The 26,678-nt window shown below is 34.1% G+C and overlaps 1 protein-coding gene across 4 annotated transcripts in view; it reads left to right on the forward strand.

The window, feature by feature from the left end:
- Positions 1-26,678, forward strand: part of Pgant9 (polypeptide N-acetylgalactosaminyltransferase 9) — a 498,492-nt gene that overhangs the window by 151,574 nt on the left and 320,240 nt on the right. For all 4 annotated transcript variants that reach the window (XM_076428489.1, XM_076428492.1, XM_076428491.1 and 1 more), the window contains one exon: positions 3,228-3,431. The gene's annotated coding sequence lies outside the window, so the exon portion shown is untranslated. The remainder of the gene's footprint in view (positions 1-3,227; positions 3,432-26,678) is intronic.

A 26,678-nucleotide genomic window follows, 5' to 3' on the forward strand; every position in this document is an offset into this window, starting at 1 on the left:
CATTCCGTAGATGTAATGAAACCTGGAAAATAGGATTTGCTACGGTTTTCGTGGATCAAGGGGTCAAAATCAACCAAGAAGTGTATCGACGGGACATTCTCGAAGCCGTCGTACTTCTGTGGGCCCAACAGCACCTCGGCGATCCGGAATGGCCGTTACAGCAGGATTCCACGCCGGCCCACAGAGCGAAAACGACTCAGGAGTGGTGCAAAGCCCATTTTCCAGGTTTTATCACATCTGTGGAATGGCCGCCGTACTCACCGAATCTCAACCCGATGGACTACAGCGTGTGGTCGATTTTGGAGGCCAGGGCCTGTGCTCGGCCCCATAAAAATTTGGAGTCATTGAAAATATCTCTGTACCAGAAGTGATACCGAATGACGTCAGAAGAGCTGCGGCCCATTGCCGAAAATTTCAAGACACGTTTGAGCCTCTGTATCGGCGCAAAGGGTGGCCATTTCGAAACCTCTTAAATATATGAATACTAAAGGTTCGTGTTATGGTTGTTATTATTTGGTTTTTCAAAATTCGTCAATTTGACAGAATTATAATAAGAAATTATTAACTCCGTTATTTCTTGTCACCCTGTATAAACTTACTAATATGATCTGTTATTATTATAGACTGCAGATCTTTATGCAAAATAAAAATTGTCAGCATTACTTGCAAGATAAAGGGATTAAATACAAATTTATTCCTGTCATTAATAATTTTAATACGTTTACGATATACATATCAATATTTATGTTTTCTTGTATTTTATAAATGCATAAAATCTCGTAGTTTAGTGGCTGTATTTAAAGTACTCGAATAAATTCGATTAACCTCAATTAAACTATCAATTTATGAAGAGATAATAATTGTTGGTTAACTCTAGCTGCAATAAAAACATTAATAAATGAAAAGGAATATCACGAATAAATGAGATCAAGTTGTATCAAATGTTCAGCATAAACTAGAACCTTGACACTGAATAAAAGAAATTTAAATACAAAATTTTTAATATAAGTTTGTATGAATTCGCTTGTTATTATTTTGACCAAAAGCAAAACTTTATCCAATGGAAATGCTTTCATTCGTTCCTCGTTCCAGTATTCCTGTTCGGTGTCGGATGATAGATATTCCACGCACTCGTGAATATTTCTCAATTTGCTCTAACTAAACTGATAAAATCAGACGGCGCGCGTCGCTCAGAATTTTTCTCGCAGAGGCGTCATATTAAATTACACGCGTCTTTCTTCCTTTCGACAATTCTTTCTTCTCAGCCTGTGACAGTCTGTTTCGTTTCAGTTGAAGCGAAAGCACGGTGTACAAAACGCGCGCACGTACACAGCCGGTTGGAAATTCAGAAATACAGTTTCATTTTCTCCACGAGAAAACTTGGACGAAGTAGTCCGTCTGACCACGCAAAGACCAATACTACTTGTCAGCGCGGGATGAAAGTAGAGCGCGAGTTATTCGAAAGTATTTTAACATTTCGGTATGAAGGGAACCATAATGCTTTTTCTGCTGCTCGAATTACTTTTCGGAAGCGTTATTTTCACTGACAGTGCGAATCGTATTTACCACTACAGAGTTACGTTCATATTTAACAATTATATTCTGTGTTAACGTTGCACAAAAACGACGATGATATAATTTAATAATGTAAATAATTGCAATTATATCTTCAATGTATATTCTGTCTTTAGCATTGTTTAATAACGATATTAATATTACTTCGATAATAACGTTTACATTCTACTTACTAAATGAATTACTAAATGATCATAATATGATTTAATAATGTGAGTGATTTCATTTATGTTTTTACTACATTTATAATACGACTTCACTAATCATGTTTACCATCAAAGAATTATTTTCATATTTAGCAATTTTATGATTATGACAATAATAATAATATAACTTCAATAATATGTTTTATGAAAAAAGAATTGCATTTATATTCTGTTTTTGAGGTCGTAACTAAACGACAATGATATGATTTAACAACGTTCTATTCTAATTAGAATGTAATAGATAAAAGCAGGAGCCATAACTGTTATAACCAAAAAGAAAAAAGTCATAGAATAACAAGTATTTCATCGACTAAAATCGTATTGGTTAGAAATTAGGATTTATAAGTAACCGAAAATTTTTTCTCTTGTTGGTAAATGTTCTCGTTCAGAGAAATTCATTTCGATCACTTATATTATAAGTTATAACAGTTATCAATGAGAGAAATTTATTTTGATCGCTCATAACAGTTATCGATGAAGGAAATTCATTGAGATCGCTCATAACAGTTATTAATGAGAGAAGTTCATTTCGATCGCTCATAACAGAAGGAAATTTGTAATAGTTATTATTAAATAGTACAACTTTCAAATGGTAAACAACCAATTATTTCATAAATTCTTTATTCGTAAAATTAATTGTTACCATCAAATTTTAATGTGACAAACAAACAGATTTTGTGTTGTTCTTATAGTCTGTCGATTCGTATTGATGTACGAAATCTTCTCAATGAATTTCACAGGCTTGCTCCATCCGAAAAAGAGTAGACAACTCAATAATTGAATAAATAACCGAAATGAATTTTCTCATCAACAATTATTATGAACAAGTGACAAGAAATTCGATCATTGATAACTGCTTCGAGCAATCGAAACAGTTTTTCTTCATCGATAACTGTTACCGTGGAGGATGGAATTTTTTTAACGCTAATAACTGTTATTTTTGGTCCCTGGATAAAAGTTACAGGTTTGTTTTAATGATTTGAAAATAATTTGTCCAAATTAGTTTCTCTAATACTTTTTTTATATTGTATTTAAACTTTTCCTAAAAGTATTTTATAACTTAATTATTTATATGTAGCTCTACTGAATTAATTGGTACATTTTCAGCGACTATTTCCTTCCAGTAATTACAGTCAAAAGCGTAATGAAACTTGATGGGACATCATTTAATTATTCATCCGACCTTAATTTCTATAGATAAATCTATTAAATCTATCAAGCACATGTGCATATCCGTATCCACATTTTCTAGTCTGAAAGTCTAAAACTGTCTGTACGTATCCATAAATGAATTCGATCATTTCACGATCTTCTCGCGCTGCTAATTAGAATTGCTTTTCTCGGTGAAATGAAAGGATAGTAAATTAGTAAAAGTGGGAAGACCTGTTAATTTCTATATTGCAACGAACCTGCCTACAAGAAACGTTCTCGTCTTTTTACTTTCAGTGTCACCGAGCCGTGAGTGTTCGACGCGAGTTACAGTTTTCCGGCTCGATTCCCAAAACTTTCACGGTTATTCGCTCGGGCCCGAGTGACTACGAGATAGATTGTCTTCTGGTACAGAAAACGAGAGCTGATGAATAGCAAGCGGAAGTCGATCATCCAGGTGAATCGGAAGCTGTGAACCGAGGACGTTCCCACGGCACGTCGGTAAGTTTCTCTCTTTGGTTATAAATTTTTTGTCGCCGACTTTTAACTACCTTGCTCTCTTTCAAGGATTAAAAGAATTATGCCTCGTCGAAGTGGTACGATTATTCTTATTTCTCTATTTTCTCCAGTAAATTTTCTTGCTAACGTGGAAGACGGTCCATTAAGAATTCTTATATTACACATTGTCAATTTTGTAAACAGTAAAAATAGTTATAAAATCGATTAGTAAACAGAGTTTCTCCAAACTAACACATTTCATCGACATTGTGAGTCTCAAAACTGGGAGATGGAATTATTTGTTCAAGTATTAGCGGTTGGAATCTGGGAAATGCTAGAAGGGTGAAACTATATTCGCAGAGTTACTCTTTCACTTTCCCATTCAATAAATCTAGCTAGCTCTAGTCGTGTTAAATTTAAAATTAAATATTATAACTAGACTGCGGATTTTATGCATTTATGACAAAAGTAGAAACGTACAATTTGAAGCAGTGGACATATTAAAAAGACTTAAGGACATCGGTGTATTAGTTTCAGCTTAATAAGATAATTAAAAGAAGAACGAATTTTTTATTTGATACCTTTGGCTTGTAATCGACAATTTTTATTTCGTATAAAGATCCGCAGTATAATTATGACAAATATATTAAAAGTGTTCAAATATTATATTCAATTCTCTCTGAAAATTTGTTATTAACACGTACAACAAGTTCTAGCTGACTATTCTCAAATAAAGCAGTACACATTTAATTCATGATTTCTAATCGTCTTAATTCGCACGTTTATTTTTTAAAATTCGTACATTTTTAAAAATGCTCCGAGTTTATTTATGAATTTTTCTATATTTTTTATTCGCTAATGGTAGCGTAATTAATGGCCAAGAGAAGTTTGTTGTGAAGAGTCAAACATTATGGCTTCCCCGTTACGGAGCCAAACATTTATTTAGCAAATCAATCCCCGTAATGACACTCCACGGATTCAGTGTGTGCCGAATGTGGGCGCTTTGGTGGCGCTAATCTCCGTCCTATCATTCGTGTGCGTGTCCTGAAACAATAATGCCTTGCCCGGGCTGGTGCATTCAGGTGCATGCCCAAGAACGCTCCGGCGCATTACCGAATCCGTGTCAATCGTATTCACTCGGGACCAATAATTCATTTTAGGTAAATCAGACCTTCCTCCGGCGGAATGGTGTTTCTGGAAATATTTACTGCTTCGACCATAAATCGACTTCGCAAATACAATTCCGAATATGCAATAATTATTAACGCCCATTAATAATGCTGTTATCAGAAAATATCTTTGAAATTTCTTTTATTCAACGAATCACGATTTTCATCTATCACAGCACCACGTGACCTCATAAAACACAACGTCGGTGTGTACGTTATTACTAGACAGCGGATTTTATGCATTTATGACTAAAATGGGTAGCTACAATCTAAAACAATGTACAGATTAAAAAAATTTTAGATCATCAATGTGTATTAGTTGCAGCTTATGAATATTATTAAAGAATGAACGAAATTATTACTTGGCCCTTGTTTGTTGCAATTGATGCAAACCATTTTTATTTTGCATGAAGTTCCGCTGTCTAATTTATTACACTGATACTTTGGAGGGTGTGAGGACCATTGAATATTTGCAATTAGATTCAACCACTTGCAAACTAACTATAGCATTTTGATTAATAACCCAATTTTTACAAACGCTTCTTTCAGTATTGCAAGAGGTATTTCTAAGCTAACGAACTTGGCCGTATTTTGTTTGATCTCACAACTTTTTACGGCCATAAGAGCTTGGATCCTGTTTACAGAATGTTTTTGTTGTGATTTCATCAATTTTTGTTGAAATTTCATCAATTATGAAGTAGGTATCAGAGATCAACACTCTGCCGGCGAATTAGAACCCAACTTTACCTAGATTTTTTTGTTATAATTTTAGTGTCATTTTCTACTTTATTGTAATCTACCAGTTTGAGCTTTTTGCCACTACCTCGAATGGCGCTATGCGAACGTTTGAAGAGAGCAGATGATTCTTTCCGGAATTTACACGGTTCCTTATGGGAAAAGCGGCATATTTCATTTTCTCCATACATAACCTATTTCGTTTTTTTTTTTTAATACAACCCCTCTAAGGTGTAAAATTTCAAACTTTGATAATTATTCCTTTGAGTGTTTGTTATGGTGGACCTATGTACCAAATTTCAAGCTTGTAGGTCAATGGGAAGTACCCAAAAGGTTTTGATGATCTGTCAGTCAGTCAGTCAGTCAGTGACAAAAGCGATTTTTGAGGTCCTATATCTCGGAACCTACTAATGTTGGAAGATTAATGTTTTGTCAATATTGAGACATGATAGCATTTAACAAGTGTACGAAATTACATCTCTCCATCTGCCTGCAGTGTCGAGTTATAAGCCTCTAAAAAACGGCTAAATTGTTTCGTGTAAAAGGAGGTAGTGCGAGAACTTGGAACTTTTTTTTTTGAACGTGTTTGTGACATTTGTCTGGCTACAACGAGCCCAAACATGATATAATTCGGAGCATATTTGCCTGCTTAATTCACTATTCTGTAGAACCTCGATTATCCGAACCTAGTATGTAACTTCTCCATTGCGCATTGTTCAATTCAAAGCGATTCGTATACAACGCAGCACTAGCACTGTAGTTAGACGACTGTTCTATTATCCAAGCACTGATTAGTTCGGATAGCAGAGGCTCCACTGTATCGTGAATTAAAGAGGTAAACATGATCCGAACTGTATCGTGTTTGGTATCATTTAAATCAGTAAAATGCCACAGGTATTTCAGTAGAAGTTTTACAAAAAGATGATTACTTACTGATTGTGAGTCGATGTTTTGATTTTACGCTGTTTTATCTTTTTCTAGTTTTGCCACGTACAACGCCAGCGATAAGAAACGAAAGTATAGTGTCCGTACACGACATAAATGATATTGCGGCCCCGAAGTTTTCCCATATATCGAGACATTACTGTGTTAAAGGTGACAGATAGCAGTCTCCTTTGTCTCAAACGATACTGCGTCACGCAATATTCCAGGCGCGGTAAATTCAATTCGATATCCCCTTTTTCCGTGCAGGGTATCTCGTCAATCGCAACCCTATCGGTTCCATCGTTAAATTAAATCCGTATACTTAGCGGGCGCGCTATATGACGTCGCCGATTTGATGTGGTGTATTCACCCTAATCTCGGTCCCGCCGACGACGGTGTGTGCGTGTTCTGAGACAATGGGTTCCCCGCTTAAGCGTGTGCATCTAGGCATACAATTCAGGTACATTTAGCTGCATAACTACGTCTATCTCGGCACAAACACATATGCTCCGACAGATACGCGATATCATGCATGCCGTTAGACTGAGTAGATCCACGCCTAATCTACTCCTTTGTGCGTCGTATAGACAAAGGGCCGTCGACGGGTTGGGGGTGAAAGAGATCACCGAGAAAGAAACTCCCCTCCCTTCCCCACTCCAGGACAGCTTCCACCAGTTCTAGAGGAAAACACTATGGAAGCACGATTGTCGAGATGTCGGTCAGCAATCATTATTTTTGAGATACTCTCGCTCGTTTTTCCAACCCTCACCACCCTACTTTTCGCCTAATCGCTTCAAACAAAATCTATTAAATACAGGGACCAAAAATAACAGTTATTCTAAAATTTTCGACGATAAAAATCATTAATACAATGCTGATTATTATTGAAATTTAAGATAATGTACACAAAATATAAAGAGAACAATTCGAAGAACAATTTTTTATCATTCTTGGTTACGAATAACAGTTATTGGTGTCCAAAAAATTGGATCCACTTCGATAACTGTTATCGATGAAGAAAAACTGTTTCGATTGCTCAAAGCAGTTATCGATGAGAGAAATTCATTTCGATCGTTCATAATAGTTATCGATGATCGAATTTCTTTTCACTTGTTCATAATAATTATTGATGAGATAATTATTCATTTTGGTTGCTTATTTAATTATTGAGTTGTCTACTCTTTTTCGGATGGAGAAAGCCTGCAAAATTCATTGAGAAGGTTTAGTACAACAAGATGAATCAACAGACCATAAGAACAATACAAAATCTGTTTCCGTTTGTCACATTAAATTTTGATTGTAACAATTAATTTTACGAATCAAAAATTGATGTAATAATTAAGTGTCTACCATCTGAAAGTTGTAGGTACTATTTAATAATAACTATTACAAATTTCCTTCATCAATAACTGTTATGAGCGATCGAAATGAATTTCTCTCCTTGATAACCTTTATGAGCGATCGAAATAGATTTATTTCATCGAATAACTGTTATGAGCGATCGAAATAGATTTATTTCATCGAATAACTGTTATGAGCGATCGAAATAGATTTATTTCATCGAATAACTGTTATGAGCGATCGAAATAGATTTATTTCATCGAATAACTGTTATGAGCGATCGAAATAGATTTATTTCATCGAATAACTGTTATGAGCGATCGAAATAGATTTATTTCATCGAATAACTGTTATGAGCGATCGAAATAGATTTATTTCATCGAATAACTGTTATGAGCGATCGAAATAGATTTATTTCATCGAATAACTGTTATGAACGATCGAAATAGATTTATTTCATCGAATAACAGTTGTAAGCGATCGAAATAAATTTCTCTTATCGATAACTGTTATGAACGATCGAAATAAATTGCTCTCATCGACAACTGTGATGAGCGACCGAAATGAACAATGAGATTAAATTATATTTTTCAGTGAAATTGTTGACAGCCATTCATTGGCAACGTAAACCAGAAGCATCAGATTTGTTTGTCTCATAAATTAGCTACGAAAATTTCTGAAAAGCTTGGAAATATGAATGTTATGTCTTGGTTCTAACATTCAATACAATATATTACTGATAATAATAATCATACGGAGTAAGCTCAACCCCATCTTGCATAATAACAATCTGTGATGATGCTTTAAGAGAATCATTATTAAACTAAAAATATATTTATATGTGTATTCATAATCATTCTTGTATACACTTTATAAAAATAAATAAGGAGAATATGTAATTTGTTTGAATGAGCAATGGAATTAAATTGTATTATTCAGTGAAATGGTTGATAGCCATTCATTAGCAACTTAAATAACAGTGTGGAAATACAATTTAAAAATAATGGGCAAGTCAGTGCCATTATATTAATTGCATAATATTAATTTTTGGAAAGTGTGCTCGGTTCTCATTTTGAAAAGCATTGGTCCTCTTCTTTTTTAGAATAGATTTTAGAATAGATTATTGACAGAACGAGGCATTAATTTTAATGAAATTTGCCGTCCTCTTTGAGGCGCATCCGTGGAAGGTCCTGTCAATTGACGTGGAAGGCAAACGTACTTTTAATTTATTGGCGAGTGGGTAAGGCTTTGATTCAAGGGATGTCGTGTTTGCTGTCACAACACAAACGAAAACGGGGAAGTTGGATGCACTTCAAACATCGATATGTTATGTTACATAAGGGAACGCAAACTTTATTCTAGCATGCGCACATGGGGTCGTGTTTGTTGGCTCTAGCTTTGACATCGGTGTGAATACTGATTTCTGTTGAAACGTTTCACGATCACTTCGCCAAAATATTTCACAATATTTTGGTTATCCTTTGCTGTTCATATTCTGCATTAATATATACATGCATGGTTGTAAATAATAAAATTAGCATTTATTTCATACTATTGTTAATTCTAGAAAATTTAGTGAATTTGTACTGATAAACATTTCTATTGCACAAGTAATGTCTGTTAATTTATTCGCACATTATTGGAATCATTTATTCCATTAATTCCATTAAATCATTTATTCTCTTCATACGATACCACTGTAATTAATATTACTAATTAAGGCAATTAATATATGTATTTGATGACATCAGGCCGATGCTCTACTTTTGAAAATTATACACAAATAATTTTGATAATTAGAGAAAGAATAAAAAAGAATACAAAATTCTTCTACGACAATGTTCTACGAAAATCTACAATTAAACTAAATTTTTGTCATTCAATGGTACTAATAGATTAAGCATGCATTGAAATGTTGGTAATTTAAAAAGAGTGGAGTTAATTGGTTCAGCCTAAATTGCAACAAACATAAGTCACATAAAATTGTTTCTTGTTTTAACCATTTCAAAAAGTTGAAACCAATATGACAGTATTTTTCTACTCTTTTACTGTTTTGTATTTCAACCACTCATTTTTGCAATGAATGTATGAATGTATAAAATTTGCAGCTTGATCGTGAGAGTGAATAATGTCCGAGGAATCTTCTATTAATTAACATTCACGCTCTGCCATTTTATCTCCAGTTCGGAGAACCGTCTTCGTACAAGAAGTGAAAGCCAGATCTTGGCAATCATAAGCAGTCTGATCCTCTTAAACGTGAAGAATGGTATCATCCTTCTTCTCGAGGCGCGTCTTCAAACACGCTGAGTCGTCGACGATGAAAAAGCGCCCTTAGCATAGGTTAACTAGCTCGGTAAGGTCGCAATGGTGATTATCATGCCTACAGCTCGCAAGATATGTATCTTGATGCGCCTTTAGCAAGAAATCTGTCGCCAGATTGCCGGGACAGCGTTTAATGGGAGAGATGATTGAAACGTCAATGAATCCCTAATTTTAACGCCTTGCCTGTCGAAGATCCTACAAAATATTTCATTTAACAACAGCTGAGAAGTAAAGATTTTTCACATTTAAGTGGGGATACAATTTTCACAGTTACGGTAGAGATCTTCTCTTCCTTATCAAGAAATAAAATAAAATTGTATCCAATCCAGAGTTGGGCAAGAATTTCATTTAAACAAAAATATCGAATAAAGTGGGTTTGAAAAAATCCACTTCATTCGAAATTTTTATTTGAATATAATTTTTGCCCAACTCCGATCCAATCTGTTGCAATTTAGACGGATCATTTTTATTTTGCACAAAGATCCACGGTCTACTTATAACTGTATAATTGTTGAGCACCAGCCACTGACTTATTTATCAAATTTTTGGAACGTATTTTTGAAGGTACTTCTTAAAAATGTTATTTCTAATGCAGCAACTGTCCATTTAAGTTGAAAAGGTCGTATGTAACATCCAGAGTCAAAATAGCTTCGATGGCAGTGTTAAATTTAACCGTGCTCTGTGATATTGTTATTTATTTATTTGCAGTTCATTTTAACGTGGTCCTGGTTACATTTGGTTATAGTTCAGACTGCAGATGTTTATGCAATTTTCAATTTTTGTAGAGGAACTTTAAGAAGATGGAATAAAAAAGAATCTTATTTTACGTGGTATAGTAGATCCTCTATAAACGCAAAAGCCTCGGGGAGATTCGTTCGCATTTAACGTAGACGGGACACTATTTTTTTGAGCTTCAAACACCGAGCCGAACGTAGAGAAGTAAAGAGAGACCGCGCGCGGCCGAACGATTGCGACTGTCCGCGTCTGTTTCTTTCCCATACGCTGTCCTTCCTTGCGCCTGAAACGTTCATCGTCAATTAAACCACTAAATACAGTTGAAATTATATCGTGTTTGGTCTTATTTTAATCAGAAAAATGCCACAAATATAGTGATGTGAAAGTTTCATAAAAATATAAGTAATAATAAGAAAGATTAAATATTGGTGTTACATTGTGAGGATGCACGGGCCTTTGAACTGTGCCGACGACTCTTCGCGTCGCATTAGTAGTGGTTCTATATTATATTTATCTTTTTTTTGCGTTTTTCGTGTACTTTTATAGAGGATTTACTGTAGTGACCTTTGTAGATCTGAAATAAATTAAAATCATACTAAATTCTGCCACATTTTATATCCTAGCATTTTTTGAAAATTTTCGTAAGCCATAATTGCATAAGGTTCCGCAGTCTAGTTATAATATATTTGATATGTAACTTGTAAGGAGGCCTATAGTTAACATCGACATTAGAGGATGAGAGACACAATAGCATAAAATTATAATAGTTCGTATAGATCGACGGATTTAAAAAAGAGGAGGACGTTCCCGATGTTGTCTTCGTTTAGATTCGTAATGAGCTGCTTTCATGAAATTATGATAGGCATCCGGTCTAGCCGGTGAAAGTCGATAAACCCTGTTCACTCAACAACGTGCAGGGGTGGATGAAAAAATCGGACTGTCGGGAAATGTGCTTTAGTTCGAGCGTTACGGGTCGGCAGAATTTTTCTGTCCCCGATTTTTCTCCCCGCGACCTGTTGTCTCCTTTTTTCCCCCTTTGTAATTCGGCGGCGATGAAACTTTTTTTCGCAGCAATAACGCGGAGTCATTCTGGGTCAGAGATCCGATCGATCCGCCTGGACAACGGAGCCTGGACGCGCTGACGTTGACAGCATTATCTTAATGGTTTTATGGAACCGTGGCGCCAAGGGTGTAACTCGATGTGGCCGTGATGGCCAAACTGCTTCAGCTGGCTTAACAACTATTTTCGGATAAATGTGGAAATGCGTTTGAGAAGTCTCTATTTTCTGGTAAAATTATCGATCTCTGGCTGCCACATCTGTCGCCTACGTGTTGCAATTCATTGTTCTCTTTTGAAAGTTGTGTAAACCAAATTTTGCTAGGATTTATTTTACCTTTTATAATGAATATAATATCTTCGTCGTTCGAAACCTTTTAGAAATAAAATATCTGTCATTACGTGTTACAATTCTTTGTTGTTTTTTAAAAGTTACGTAAACCAAATTTTGCTAGGATTTATTTTACCTTTTATAATGAATATAATATCATCGTCGTTCAAAACCCTTTAGAAATAAAATATCTGTCATTACGTGTTACAATTCTTTGTTCTCTTTTGAAAGTTGTGTAAACCAAATTTTGCTAGGATTTATTTTACCTTTTATAATGAATATAATATCTTCGTCGTTCGAAACCTTTTAGAAATAAAACATCTGTCAGTACGTGTTACAATTCTTTGTTGTTTTTTAAAAGTTACGTAAACCAAATTTTGCTAGGATTTATTTTTTTACCTTTTATAATGAATATAATATCTTCGTCGTTCGAAGCCTTTTAGAAATAATATAAAATTTATTTCGAGCCCCAAAATTTGTAACAAAATCAAATTATGTATATCCTGGTTTGTTGGAAATTAATTACTAGACTGCAGTTTATGCAAACTAACTAAAAATTGTCTGTATAAATTGCAAGAGCCAGAAGCCAAATATAAAGGTATTTTCTTAATTATTACAAGAAGTTGAAAATAATGTATTGATAGACCTACATTCTTTTAATTGTTCCTCTGTTATAAATTGCTCGTCCAGAAAATTCTCACGGGAATTTCTACAGCATTCTAGATCGCAAAGAAAGTATTCCATCCACTTAGTTACAAAATTCTGTTCACTCGCCGAGTTGAGATACTTTTACCAACAAGGTAGAAAATGTTAAACTTCTTATTCTGGGTCGTTAAAGTTTTAAAGAGACGCGTCCTGTAATTCTTTATCGATGGAATTAATCCTTTTTGAGCATTCCCGGAGCAGTGCTGGAGATTATTAATTTACGATTCATTTATCCGGCAATAAGATGTGCCTGTTTATGCTTCCTTCCATCTTCTGTGAGTAGTAAGAAAGATCAGAATAAAAATAATTTATTTCAGTGAACGAGAAAGGACATAGAATAAAAATTTAATTCATAAGTAGACTGCGGATTTTATGCATTTATAGGAAAAATGGGTACATGCAATTTAAAGCTGTGAACATGTTAAACATATTTGAGGGCATCAATGTATTAGTTTCAGATTAATAGGATAATTAAAAGAAGAATACAATTTTTATTTGGCTTCTGAGTCCTGCAATCAATGCAAACATTTTTTATTTTGCATAAAGATTGACAGTCTATACATAACATTTACAGATAAAATAAACATTTCTCATGATTAGACAGCGGATTTTATGCATTTATAGGAAAAATGGGTACATGCAATTTAAAGCTGTGAACATGTTAAAAATATTTAAGGGCATCAATGTATTAGTTTCAGCTTAATAGGATAATTAAAAGACGAATACAATTTTATTTGATTCCCGAGTCCTGCAATCAATGCATACATTTTTTATTTTGCATAAAGATCGACAGTCTATACATAACATTTACAGATAAAATTAATATTTCTCATGATTAGACAGCAGAATTTGTGCATTTATAGGAAAAATGAGTAGGCGCAATTTAAAACAGTAAAAACATTGGAAGAATTTATAAATACTGTTATATTATTTTAAATTTATTAAATACGTTAAGATAGAAAATGTTGGTTGGTTGCAATGCAGATAGAACATTTTTATAGTGGTGAGAAAAAAGTCACATCACCCGCATACCCGAAAGTCACATCAATCGCGGGAACACTGTATCCTGAAGAAAGCACAAAAATAATTCCAGCTAAAAATTGATTTTAAGTGTCCTCAAAATGAAGGAAAACAGTTAACAGGTTAAAATGGCGGTGTAACAATTACATTGTAGTTCGATTTTTCGATCCACCCCGAGCGTGGCCTGGTGATTAGAGTTTATCGAGTTGAACCGACGAGACCGGATGCCTATGATAATTTCGATGATGCTATAGAAGCACCTGATTACATCGAGGCGCGGGCTGTAAGCCGCGATTCGTGCCTCCGACGTGCAAGGACGAGGCGCGTGGGTGTCGAGCACGTGCGAGGGTGCGTAGTACCGCGCACCGAATGAATATGTATGCCGTGAAAGTCCGCATTCCTGACCGGTGGGCGGATTGTCGCCGATTCCCGCAAGGTCGCGCGGTATTCTCCGGATGAATCGCGATAATTGAATGGATAAGTCGTCGGGGAATGTAATTCCAGTGAATTCGCGCGCCTTCGATCGGTGCAACCATTTAATTGATGGGTTTTTTGGAGATATCAAGGGTACCGGATGGCCCTATTAATAATAAACCTGCCACGGTCACACGACCTATTACATTTTACAATTATTGGAATTATACAAATTTATTTCTGCCAAATAACAGAATATATTATCTTGACAACTGAACTCAATAAATTTAGTGTTTAATATGAGCCACATTTAACAATATTGTACTTGCTAAATGAACCACTCGGTTTAATGTTTGCAGACGTGATTATTTTTAATTAATTAGCCATTTTTAAAAAATAGGATATAGCCAAAGAAATAAAGTTGAACAATTTCTTGTGGATGCATTTCTTTGAACGACATCTACATAATGCTTTTAATTTTTCAGATAAAGTAAAGTTATTTGGTTTAATGTTAAAAAACTTCTTCTCTTTTATACTTTATTTTATCTCTTTTATGGTTTTATGTAAAGTGTATGCATATTAATGGAGTCGCTGCATGTATATTTTAAATGGCAGTAGACAGTATTTTTAATTCAACGATTCGAAAGTTTCGTCTGAAAGTTATATGATAAGTATTTTATAAAAATCCCATCTAAAACTGTAGTTATTACTTCAATCTGAAAATTATTTCGAAACATTTGACATTTTTATCAAAAAATGACAGCAATTTTTTTTGAAACGAACTTATCCATTGCTGTTATTTTAAAATTGTTCATAACCATTCATTATTTTTATTATACAATTATTTTATAAAAATCCCATGTAAAAATGTAGTGTTATTACTTCAATCTGCAAATTATTTCGAAACATTTGACATTTTTAAATATTCCTTTCTATCGATCGTATATTTGTTGACACAAGATGTATTAATACTCTCGGCGCACTGGTTCGATCAATTTTTCCTTCAAAGCAATTTTGCAATTTATCAAATTCAAATTTCGACGTTTCGATCTATGTTTAGATCATTTTCACGATAATTAATAATTGCGTCTGTGAATTATTAAACAAAACAATATTGTATCGACTATTACCATCAGTAAATTAAACATTGAATATCTAATTATGTACTGTACTGTACTGTAATTATGTATTCTAATTATGTTACTCACTTGCTTAATGTACTGTACTGTAATTATGTACTCTAATTATGTTACTCACTTGCTTAATGAAATTGTTAAAAATTGTTCAGAATCATTCATTATTTTGATTATACTATTAGTTTATAAAAATCCCATCTAAAAATGTAGTTAATATTTCAATATGAACATTATTTCGAAACATTGGACATTTTTATCAGAAAGTTACTCCTTTTTTATTGAAACGACCTTATCCACTGCTTTTATTTTAAAATTGTTTATAATCATTCATTATTTTGATTACGAAAGTCTCCAAATTTTGTTCAATTAGTGCCACACTCATGTTTTCGAACGAGAAAACTTGAGAATTCAGTATAGTCTTCAGACACACTGGTAGCAGCACGTGTGGTAGCGTCTTGAGCAGTATTGTAAAACTAGTAGAGTGGGAAGGCTGTTGTGGCCGTGGTCGTTAAGGCACGGCAAGGCAGTGATAAATCCCGAGATCACTGGTTCGTTCCCCACTATCGGCTAGGGCTAGATCATTCCTTTATTCCCGTAGAATCATCCCTATGCACGTTTTTTCTACGTTAATCCAGCTAAAACTCTCTCCCATGAATTTACAGTGAGCGAGACAAGTGTTCGTACAATATTACGAACGCGTGGAAATAAAAAGAGCTCTGTGTTTTCTGCACGAGGCGCATTCGATTCGAACAGTGCATTTTTATGGAAGAAAAATGTTCTACTATCGAGCACGCCAGATTAAAGTTGGCAGGCTAATTAACCTGTTTCGATCATTGTAGTCGATACAGGTCAGTCTCCTGACCCACATTTTTCTTTTTGTTCGCGTTTCAATTACGTATTTATTTAGCGATTGCATCAAATTTGCATTTTCCATCGTGTAAACTACTGCTGGTAATTATTTTATGTCTTTATTTATACATAAATAAAATTATTCATGAATAAAGTCTATCTCTTAATTTATAATTAATATTTACTCGTGAATAAAATGTATCTCTTTATTTATGAATAATATTTACTCGTGAGTAAAATGTATCTCTTTATTTATGAATAATATTTACTCGTGAGTAAAATGTATCTCTTTATTTATGAATAATATTTACTCTCGTGAATAAAATGAATCTCTTTATTTATAAATAATATTTACTCGTGAATAAAATGTATGTCTTTATTTATAAATAATATTTACTCGTGAATAAAATGTATCTCTTTATTTATGAATAATATTTACTTATGAATAAAATGCATCTCTTTATTTATTTATAGAGAGACAATTATGGATAAATGGAGAGACTAAAATGATGAGCTTTTGAAAACGAAGAGAGAATAATGAAGTTTGATCTTTTTATTTTTAGAATTGAAAACGGAGATGTTTATGGATTTGAAATTAAATGGTAGTAATGGTAAAACGTAAATTAAAAAAGCAATGATATAATGTAAAGTGAATGGTAAAAACCTTAGGAGTGGCAGAAACATTTTTTAGAGAGAAGCAACTGATGTTGCAGGGGATCGAGGCCATTAGAAACTTCTTGACGACCATCCCGCAAAAACAAAAGTGTCATCGTTCTGTTCTGTCGAAAGAAACTCGCCTGGCTGTTAGAGCCAGCTGCGTGAACATCAGTAATCGCGAGAAACTAGTTATTTTGCTGAATCAGTAACAGCGTGAAAGTCATGTTCAAGATGACTTTTATCGTTAGTGTAATATCACGCGTTAAAGAAATCGGAACAATGCGATACAGTAAATTTCTACGAATCCCACTAAAAATAGTGTATTAATACGTGTAAAGAAATTTTGTCAATTAAGGAGATAACCGCTAACGTTTCATAGAAAGAAATACCCGTCCAATTTTATTCGCAATTCGAGCGTGAGACACGTTGTGTGCAATTAAACACCGATGCCTAATGAACGCTGAATTTGTTATACTACATATACACCAAACAAGACCTTTATAAAATGTGATTATTAAAACCGGCTTTCTCTTTTATAGTAAATTAGATGCACTGTTTATTCAAAGTGAAATTTCATATTATAATAATAACTTTCATTTGCTCTTTTTCGGGTACACTTTATTGTTCATACGATGGCTGTCAAATGGCCGTACGAATGGACATGTTTTCAAACTAATTAATGGAAAAGGATATTGAAGCACACTGTTGTTTACTTTATTCGAGGTTTGATTGCGCACGAAATAAAATAAACATCGCATCCAACAATATTGAAATTAGTAATGCACATACGTTCTGCACATGCACGTATAAAATTTGCAATTTATTCGTACGTAATTACAATAACATATTCATTTGTCCGGTTGTTTCGATTTTTTATCAATCTTTAGTAATCAACATAAAAATCAACAGATTGTGGAACAGAATATCGTCCTTTGATTCGCCACAATTCGATTTACCAGCAATTATTTTTCGTACAATATTTTTTAACAATTGTATAAATGTCCATACATCTGGAAAGAAATTATATTTTTAATTTCTATACACTTTCAGCTTACTCATTCCAATTTCTTTTTTTTAAATTTATTTTACGTCGCTTTTTTAACTGCTGTGGTTATTTCGCGACGGATTCCAATTTTTATATTACACTATAGTTGATGAAAGTATATCGTTCACTCATTCACGACAAAAATAAGTAGGCAAAACACAAGATAGTGAAGATATTAAAATTATTAAGAAGAGAAATAAGTAAATTGTAATAGAATAATATTGCAAAGAGTTTTTAACTTGCAAGAAAATTATTAATGAAAGAAAATCGTTTCTATAATAATAGAACTAATAAAATTTTAATTTGTTATTATAATAATAGATAACAAAATGAAAATTTTCATCTCAGAGTCTAGTCATTAAGATTAATATGAATTTTATATAGTTAATATTATTTGAGGAGGTGATATTATTATAAAGATTTTATGAAAAATTTGCTTACTTATTACTAAACTGTGAATTTTTATGCAAAATAAAAATTCAAGACTCGTGGACCATATAAAAATTTCCACAATTTTAATAAATTGAGGATAAAGGGTAGATGTTCTGCAATTCTTTAATCCTTCAACTTGAAAGAACTCATTTCTGTCATAAATGCATAAGATGCACATCATTTGTTATCTGTCTCCGAACGGAGGACACTCATTGGAGCATCATTTCCCTAAAACGAATTTAATCTGCAGCGCAAAGTTCTACATATAATATGTACATTCCGCTCGAGACGGCTTATTCTATGCGAATCGATATTCCTGGTCGGTTCGTGTTACGGAAAAAAGTTCGAAAAATAACACTGGAAAGCAAACTATCGCTTAATGCAACTCGGCAAAAAATCGACCGCTGATTGTTCTAGATGCGGAGGCATATCCTGGTTGCATCACGGGATAATGAATAATTGGAACGCCGTGCATACCACCGCAGCCCGATAATTGTTATACGTTCGCTGAATAATTAGCGTTTCATCGTGACCGCGAGCCAATAATATTCCGATAAAAAAAAAGGAAATCGGTTCGTCGTCGACGGCGGATATTAACTTCGATTTAATTGCATCGTATTAATCGCGGCGCGCGATTTAAAATGCAGATTTCGTGGGAATTCGGCGCGTTGCGCAGCGCGCGAAGAAAGTCGGGGAAAAATTGCAAAGGTGAAACGCATGATCTAGAAATGATGGGACACATTTACTTGCATTAGCTAGTATACTGCGCGAATCATGGCCAATCTGATTCGTGTTTCACCGACGTTTTCGGATACGGCAAAAGTAAACTAATGAATAAAGAACTGCGTTTTCTGGGCCATTTATTATATTCAAATCGACGTTCGCAGTAACTTTCATTCTTGCGGTGCACTGTACTTTCATTAAATGAATAAAATTATTATGCATTTATGACAAAAATGAGTGGAAGAGATTTAAAACTTGGAGAAAATTTTATACTAATTTGTGGAAGGGCTCAATCATTTTTATAAGTTTTATACAGCGATGGACATTGCATTATTTCATACTTGGTAAAAGGGCAAGGCTTTCGTTTTATCAATATTTTTCTGGTGTAACATTAAACCCAAGATCTTTATATCTTGAGGCAATTTAAAGAACCAGGAGTATGATGGAATTGCATCAATTTTTAAACAATTTTAGTAAGCCAAAAATAAAATAAAAACTGTTCTCTTGTCCCATATCATTTTTATTTTATGTTTTGTGCATTCATAGCTTTTATAAATGCATCAAATCCACAGTCTAAATATTACTAACTCTTCTATCATATTTATCATATTATCATATTCACTATTTTCATTGAATATTTTTATTCAGGAATGCACATTTACCAGAGGAGTAATCTGCAGTTCCAAAAATTAGAATAATAGTCGAAACTATTTAGGGTTCCCAGTATACTAGAATATTTCATCCGTTGTAGTATTAAAAATAGTTTCAACAAATATAAAAAAAGGAGACATAACAGTGGTTGGTTCCGCAATTGATATTTCATCATTCCTGGTTGATGATAAAATGTGGGTAGAGATTGTTCAACCATTTTTCAAACAAAAGTGGTAGCAGAACGTTGTACACTGTGCAAAATACTCATTGTCCATTTCTGTTTTTCTGATTATTACTCTGCGTACAATAAACGCACTAATGGACAACAGACTAAAATAGCAGACAAGAGAAATGTAAGCTCATTTCTAGGCAAAAAGGTTTTGTAACATTGCTTTCACTTCTTGTTCTATTAAAGAACCTTAATGGACAACTTCTTCAGCTTTCTATAATTTCAATACATTATTCTAGCCGCAAATATTAACACTTTAATTACCAGGAACCTATTAACAGGATTCTTAATGACTGAAGCTTTGTGTAAAAGAAGTTTCACAATTTTCTCTTAAACAAAATAATCTTGTTACTATTTCTTGTAGAACCATTTCTTAAGAAATCTTCAATTATTTATTAATACTTTCTACGCAATTTGAACACTGTCTTTATACGTGTATTTTGATTAATATTTAATTATTATTAGCAGCTACCAGTCTGAATCTAATAAACTAAAATCCTTACGTTGATTCCTGTCTTATAATTTGTTAAAGGTTTAAAGCCTGTTCAGTCTTTTTTTAAATTCAATTTTCAATATTTCAGTTTATTCGTAATCCCTCTTACGATTAATAATTCTTTTCATCTTCATGGGTTTTCCTCATTTAGCTTTCATTTGGCGAGTAAAGTGACACTGTGACCTCTCCTTGTCAGCTTTCAATTTTATTTGCACCGTGACAGGTTCGAAATATAGAAATAGCACCGATTTTTATGGGATTTCCTGCCACATTGATTCCCCAAAATTTCTCTAAACCATAAATGAACAGAAGTCCGCAATACAGCCATTAAATTCATCAAATTGCTCGCGCTCTTTCGCGCTATATTGCGTCGCGTCGCGGCCATTGGAAAAAAGGCGGTCGTCGGAAAAATATTACGAGGGCTTTCCGTCGCCACGGAACGGATGTGTCGTTAATTACTTTTTCTCCGTGGTAAACGGAGCAACTTGCATCCCCCCACCCTCAACCGAACGATATTGCCAAATCGATGTGTATCCGAGCGGATTCCGATCGGCTTTGAATAACGGCGGCGTCGGAGCAACGGTGAAAACTGAGAATTAATAACAGTAATTCGTCGGAATCGCTCGAATTTCCAGCATTTGGCCACCGTTTCCAGTGACGTGTAGCTCTACGATTCCACCGCGATGCACTTTCCTTCTCCTTTATTTTTATGCGAACCGCGTATCCGTTCTTTACCGTCTATTTATCCGGCCGCTTCGTCCAACAATTTATTTCAACGTGGAATATTGATGGTACAATGTCAATAATTCTGGAAAAACTTGATTCAATGCTTGAACCAATCTGCATACGAAATGTTTCTTACTTTTACTTGTAAGAAAAACTGGAGCAACTTGTGTACAGAGTAACGAGACTCATTTTACCAACAATTACGCGCTAATCCATCTTGTCTGGCTTCAGTAGACACTTACAGTTTACATTTCAAATGATTACGCCCATTTCCTTGATTGTTTCATCCCGTCCCTCTCGATTATCTCTCCTCTGAACCAGTTACCTCTGTTTTTCACCGGTATTGTCATGGAATATGCATTAATTACGCTCGTTTGGAAAATTCCATTTGAAATCGTTCCCATGAGCGAGACCCTTAACGAACGAAATTAAAGTTCACGTAATCGCGATGGAATATCTTTGTCGTTCGCTCGAGGAGAATCGCGTTAAGAGACGATTCTTTTTCCGTAGTCCGGGCCCGTTAATGACGAGATAGAAAGGAAATATTAATAACGGTGGTTTGCTCCCCGTGACTAGTCGAACATCTCGCGTTAAGCCAACGACTAGTCACGATGCCATATGCTAGATGTGATGCACAAGTTTCTCCCTTCTCTCACATTTACACAAGAAACTATCATTAGGAGTCGCCAGATATTAACACATTACCGGCCTGGTGATTATTGCATAATTTTGAAAAATCTATGGTACATGGCTAAACACTTTTTAATGGAACCTTGAATAGCAACAGCAATTTTCATTGTGAACTAACAAGTCACCCTCAATAACGTCATCTAATAGTTTCATGTAAGATTGAGAAATGTAAAAGAAAATTTCCATGCTTTCTTTTGGTACAACACAATTATTGAAAATCTTATTACAGTAAATAATGCTCTATAAACGCAAAAGCCTCGGGGGGATTCGTTTGCATTTATCGTAGACGGAGCACTATTTTTTTGAGCTTCAAAGGCCGAACCGAACGTAGAGAAGTACAGCGCGTGTAAAGAGAGACCGCGCGCGGCCGAAGCGACTGCGACTCTCCGCGTCTCTTTCTTTCCCATACGCTGTCCTTCTTTGCGTCCGAAACGTTCATCGTCAATTAATCGCACGGGCGTTTGAACTGTGCCGACGCACAGTGGGTTGAAACGCGAAAAATGCGGACAAAAATCATTTCTGAAGCTACTTCTAAGTTTAAATGAATAAAAATGGTACTGTTTTATATCATAGCTTTTGAAGTGCTGAATTCAAATTAATAATCAGATTTTGTTTAATTCCAAACCCATAAAAGTTATAGAAGGTTTTTTAGAAACGGTTTCCTCGAATTTGAACGTACATATTATTAATTGTTTTATTATTAATAATGGTATATTTTGAAGTTATTGTATACTAAATTCTGTATAATTTACTTGATGTTATATCCCATAGTCATCCCAAAAGGTCAAGCAAAGGACAAAAAACGCGCACGTGTTCATTGTATATACAAAATACAAGAAATAAGAGAAGACCAAAAACTATTTACAGTGGGTGTACAAAGTGTTCGTACACTTTTTAAGAACTAATAACTTTTTTATAATTGTACCAAACGACCTGATTTTTTATGATCAATTAGAAGCATTGGTTTACGAAATAATATGCAAAAAAGATTTTCCAAAAAATATAATTTACAAGATTAAATGTAAAAATAAAAAAGGCATTCTTTAAAACTTTTTTATTTAGGCCCTCAATGAAAATTTAAAATATATGTTTTGTAGATCTATAGTAGTTACACACATGCTGAACATTTCATTGAAATCTATTAACGTACACACGAGCTACAAGCGGTTAAAAATGGTGAAAATCGTAGTTTCCCACGAATTTTGATCAGTTTCTGCTTAATTAAAATCCACAGAATCGTACATCTTTCGATGCCTGTCGTTTTTCCTGCGCCAATCGATTTCGATGAAATTTTCAACATGTGTATAAAGAACATAGATCTAGAAAATGTATATTTTACATTTTCATCAAGGGCCCAAATAAAAAAGTTTTAAAAAATGCCTTTTTTATTTTTGCATGCAACCTTGTAAATTGTAATTTTTGGAAAATCTTTTTTGCATATTTGTTCGTAAACTACTAATGCTTCTAATTGATTATAAAAAATCAGGTCATTTGGTACAATTCTAAAAAAGCTATTAGTTTTTAGAAGGTGTACGAATATTTTGTACACCCACTGTATTTGATTTGAATACTGGTGATACCTTATTTTTTTATTTTTGTCACCAGTAGTTAAAAAATTCGTTGATTCCCCTCATCTGGCGACTCTGGGGAGTACTCGGCGTTTCCAATTCTGAAAATTCTTTGATGCCTGTTCACATATCCCTTTGTACCACGTCATTTAAATTTTACTGAAATTACTGTAACCTTTAATCATGGTTAATGTCACACATGCACAAAAGCTACAGGCCTGGCATCATTCTGCTGAATCTCTATGCAAAATAACAAGTTTCTACCCGAAGTGCAACAAACTGAAGTGAAAATATTTTCTTTCTTAAGTCAGTCTTTCTCGAGTCATTTTTTATGCACATCTTCACTAATACAGTTTTATTTTGATATTAGACAATGGCGTACTGAGGGTTAATGTTATAAACGCACAAAATCTACAGGCTTAGCATCATTAGACAGTGAATCGAATGCAAAATAACAATTTTCTACATGAATTGCAACAAACTGGAGTGAAATGGAAATTTATTTTCTTTCTTAACCCCTTGCCCTACGAGTCACGTGTCTGACTCGTGTTAATGATTCTGAACAGAGTCTAATAAATATGTGTGCTATTAGTTTCCTTTGAACCGAAATAAAATTCTACTTTGGTTTTGTTAATGTACAGCTGTTCGAAAATATATAGGCGTACAATAGATAAACACAATAGATAAAGACAATACAATAGATAAAGTTTTCCCTGTTTCAAGAAATTAAAAATCACAGAAAAATTTTTGATCTCTGAAATCGTAAAATATATCGTAGGGCAAGAGGTTAACCCGAGAATGTAGTACCATGTTCACTTTTCCCTCTAAAATTCCATAAAAATTTACGAAAATAGTTTTAAATCTTTACCTACCTAGGAGGCCTATTAATGTGGAGTGGAGGACGGACTTTGAAATCCCTTTTTATATTATGATCTCAAATAAAATAAAATTTCATTGGGTTCATCGGAGACACCAGTATACCATCGCAGGGTTAATGTGTTCGATACACTGAAAATGACATAGTATTTTAAAATTCGTTCAATGTTTTAAATTACACCTATCCATGTGTGTTTAAGATAAATGCATAAACTCGCTGTCTAGTCTTCGTACTCAATTTTTGATCAATCCAAAACGGAAAGAACCAATCTAGCTCTATCATTTCTTAATAAAAACGTACCTCAAATAAAGTACATTGACTTAGATATTGATAGGGGCTGTGTTCGATAATAAATTGAATACTTCGGTCGTTGTACTTTAATCCTAAATAATTTTTGTCGGGACAGTAGACAGTCTGGCAACTTTTGCGCGAATACGAACCGCAACGAGCAGAAATACTTTTTTCCCTGGGCGTGTGTATAGTTCTCGAGCACACAGTCGCTGGGAGTACGGGAATAGACGCGTCTCGTCGGAATCCGTCAGGTAGAAAATTATTAATAAACATATCCGCAGGAAGGATTCATCGCGGTGCTCCGCTAACTCGGTCCCAGACGTCATCAGAATTTCTCATCCGCAGCAATCTCCGAACACTAGAAATTCAGATAAAAGTGCTTTCATCTCGCGTGGGTAATATATTCTCGAAAGGAGAGATCGCGAACCAGCAGCCATTTCGATTCGCCGGGAAAAAGAAGAGATCCTTGAGGAGTCTAGAGGGCCGAAGATCCGAGAGACAGGAATGTTGCCGGCAGGAAGGTCAGAGGTGAAGGTGAATCGCTTTCAATAATCCGAGGGAATTCTTGTCGGATTAAGACCCCAAGAAAACTTTCGATCCCTCCACTGCGCAGTGCCGGGAAGTGCCCACTTTTGCTTGCAAATGCTTCGCCGTGACTCGCTGATTTATTATCGATTCGCCACGGTTCGAGACTATGATTCTAGAATCGCCTTATTATCATTCTCTACTTCCCAGGTTCACTGTCATCAGTATTTTTTTTTCGCCCGACTTGTCTGCTGGATCTCTGAACTCAGTCACATCTGTTTCTAACTTTTTTGTGCACACAATTTGTATTTCTTGAATGTGAACTTTACTCATAATTATTCCAGAAAGTCGAAATATCGTGGCTCTCGTAATTACTTCGTTGTAACCTCATTTTAAATCCAAATCTGGAAACATCGAACTGAAGATTCAGTAATTATTTATAAGCTGGAGCAAATACAAAAGATTCCTCACATGCTGTATTTTCTCTAGTTTGATTCCAGGGCTGGGGAAAATAGTATTTTCAATAGTGAATAATAAGTATATAATCCTACTTATTTTATAGTATGTGTACAACTTTGAAAATAAAATATTTTATTTGATGTAGTGATTTTTGAAAATAAAATAATTTATTTGAGGGAGGCAGTAATGTTTGAAAATAGTATTTTATTTGAAGAATATATTGCAAATATTTGTATTTTGTCTTTATTTTTAATTTTAATTTTAATTATTATGGCTGAAAAATAACGGTTCAGATTCAGTACATTTATTAGTGTAAATCGTTTCTTAACGATAAGATAGTAAAAAAAAAGTAAAATATTTTATTTTGTGTTTCGGATTGTTAAAATAGAAATATTTTTTTTTCTGGATCAAAGTGTTGAAATAGAAATATTTTATTTTGAGGTTCAAATTGTTGAAATAGAAATATTTTATTTTGAGGTTCAAATTGTTAAAATAGAAATATTTTATTTTCGAAATTGTATATCTCATTTAAAATACTGTTCTCTTTAAGCAAAATAATATCTAAAATATTAAATAGTATTTGAAATATTTGTTTTGCCAAATAATGCCCACCTCTGTTTGATTCCAATACAAATTTCTCTTTCTAATCATATCCTTTATTAACGAAATAAATAAACGAGTTTATTGTGCGACGCAGATTTATACTTATTATAGTGCAACACAGATAACCTCTTAATTAAGCGTTAACTTCGACAAATATTTTCTCATCATTTTATTACGCGATTGACACACATAAAATAATTTTTTAAAATAACGTCTAACGTGTTCCTGTTCAATATTTTGACGACAATTATTTATGCAATAGAAAGAATCATGATTTAATTATTAACAGTAAAAAGCAAGTACATGCTCACCTCAACAAATCGTATATATAAAATATTGAAAGAGCACTATAACTACCGAAGCTCGTAATATAAAGCAATCACGAGTCAAGTAGACAGCGTAATAATTAAAAACGCGTGAAATCAAACAAGTTTTACCGCGCGAAAAGCAAACGAAAACCGGGTTATTTTTAACCTAATCGCATCTCACAGAGAAGCTTCGCGGTACGGAGAACCGGTTTAGAGCAGCGCCGATTCAGACAGC

The sequence above is a fragment of the Lasioglossum baleicum genome, chromosome 8, assembly GCF_051020765.1.
Source record: "Lasioglossum baleicum chromosome 8, iyLasBale1, whole genome shotgun sequence".
Classification (NCBI taxonomy): domain Eukaryota; kingdom Metazoa; phylum Arthropoda; class Insecta; order Hymenoptera; family Halictidae; genus Lasioglossum; species Lasioglossum baleicum.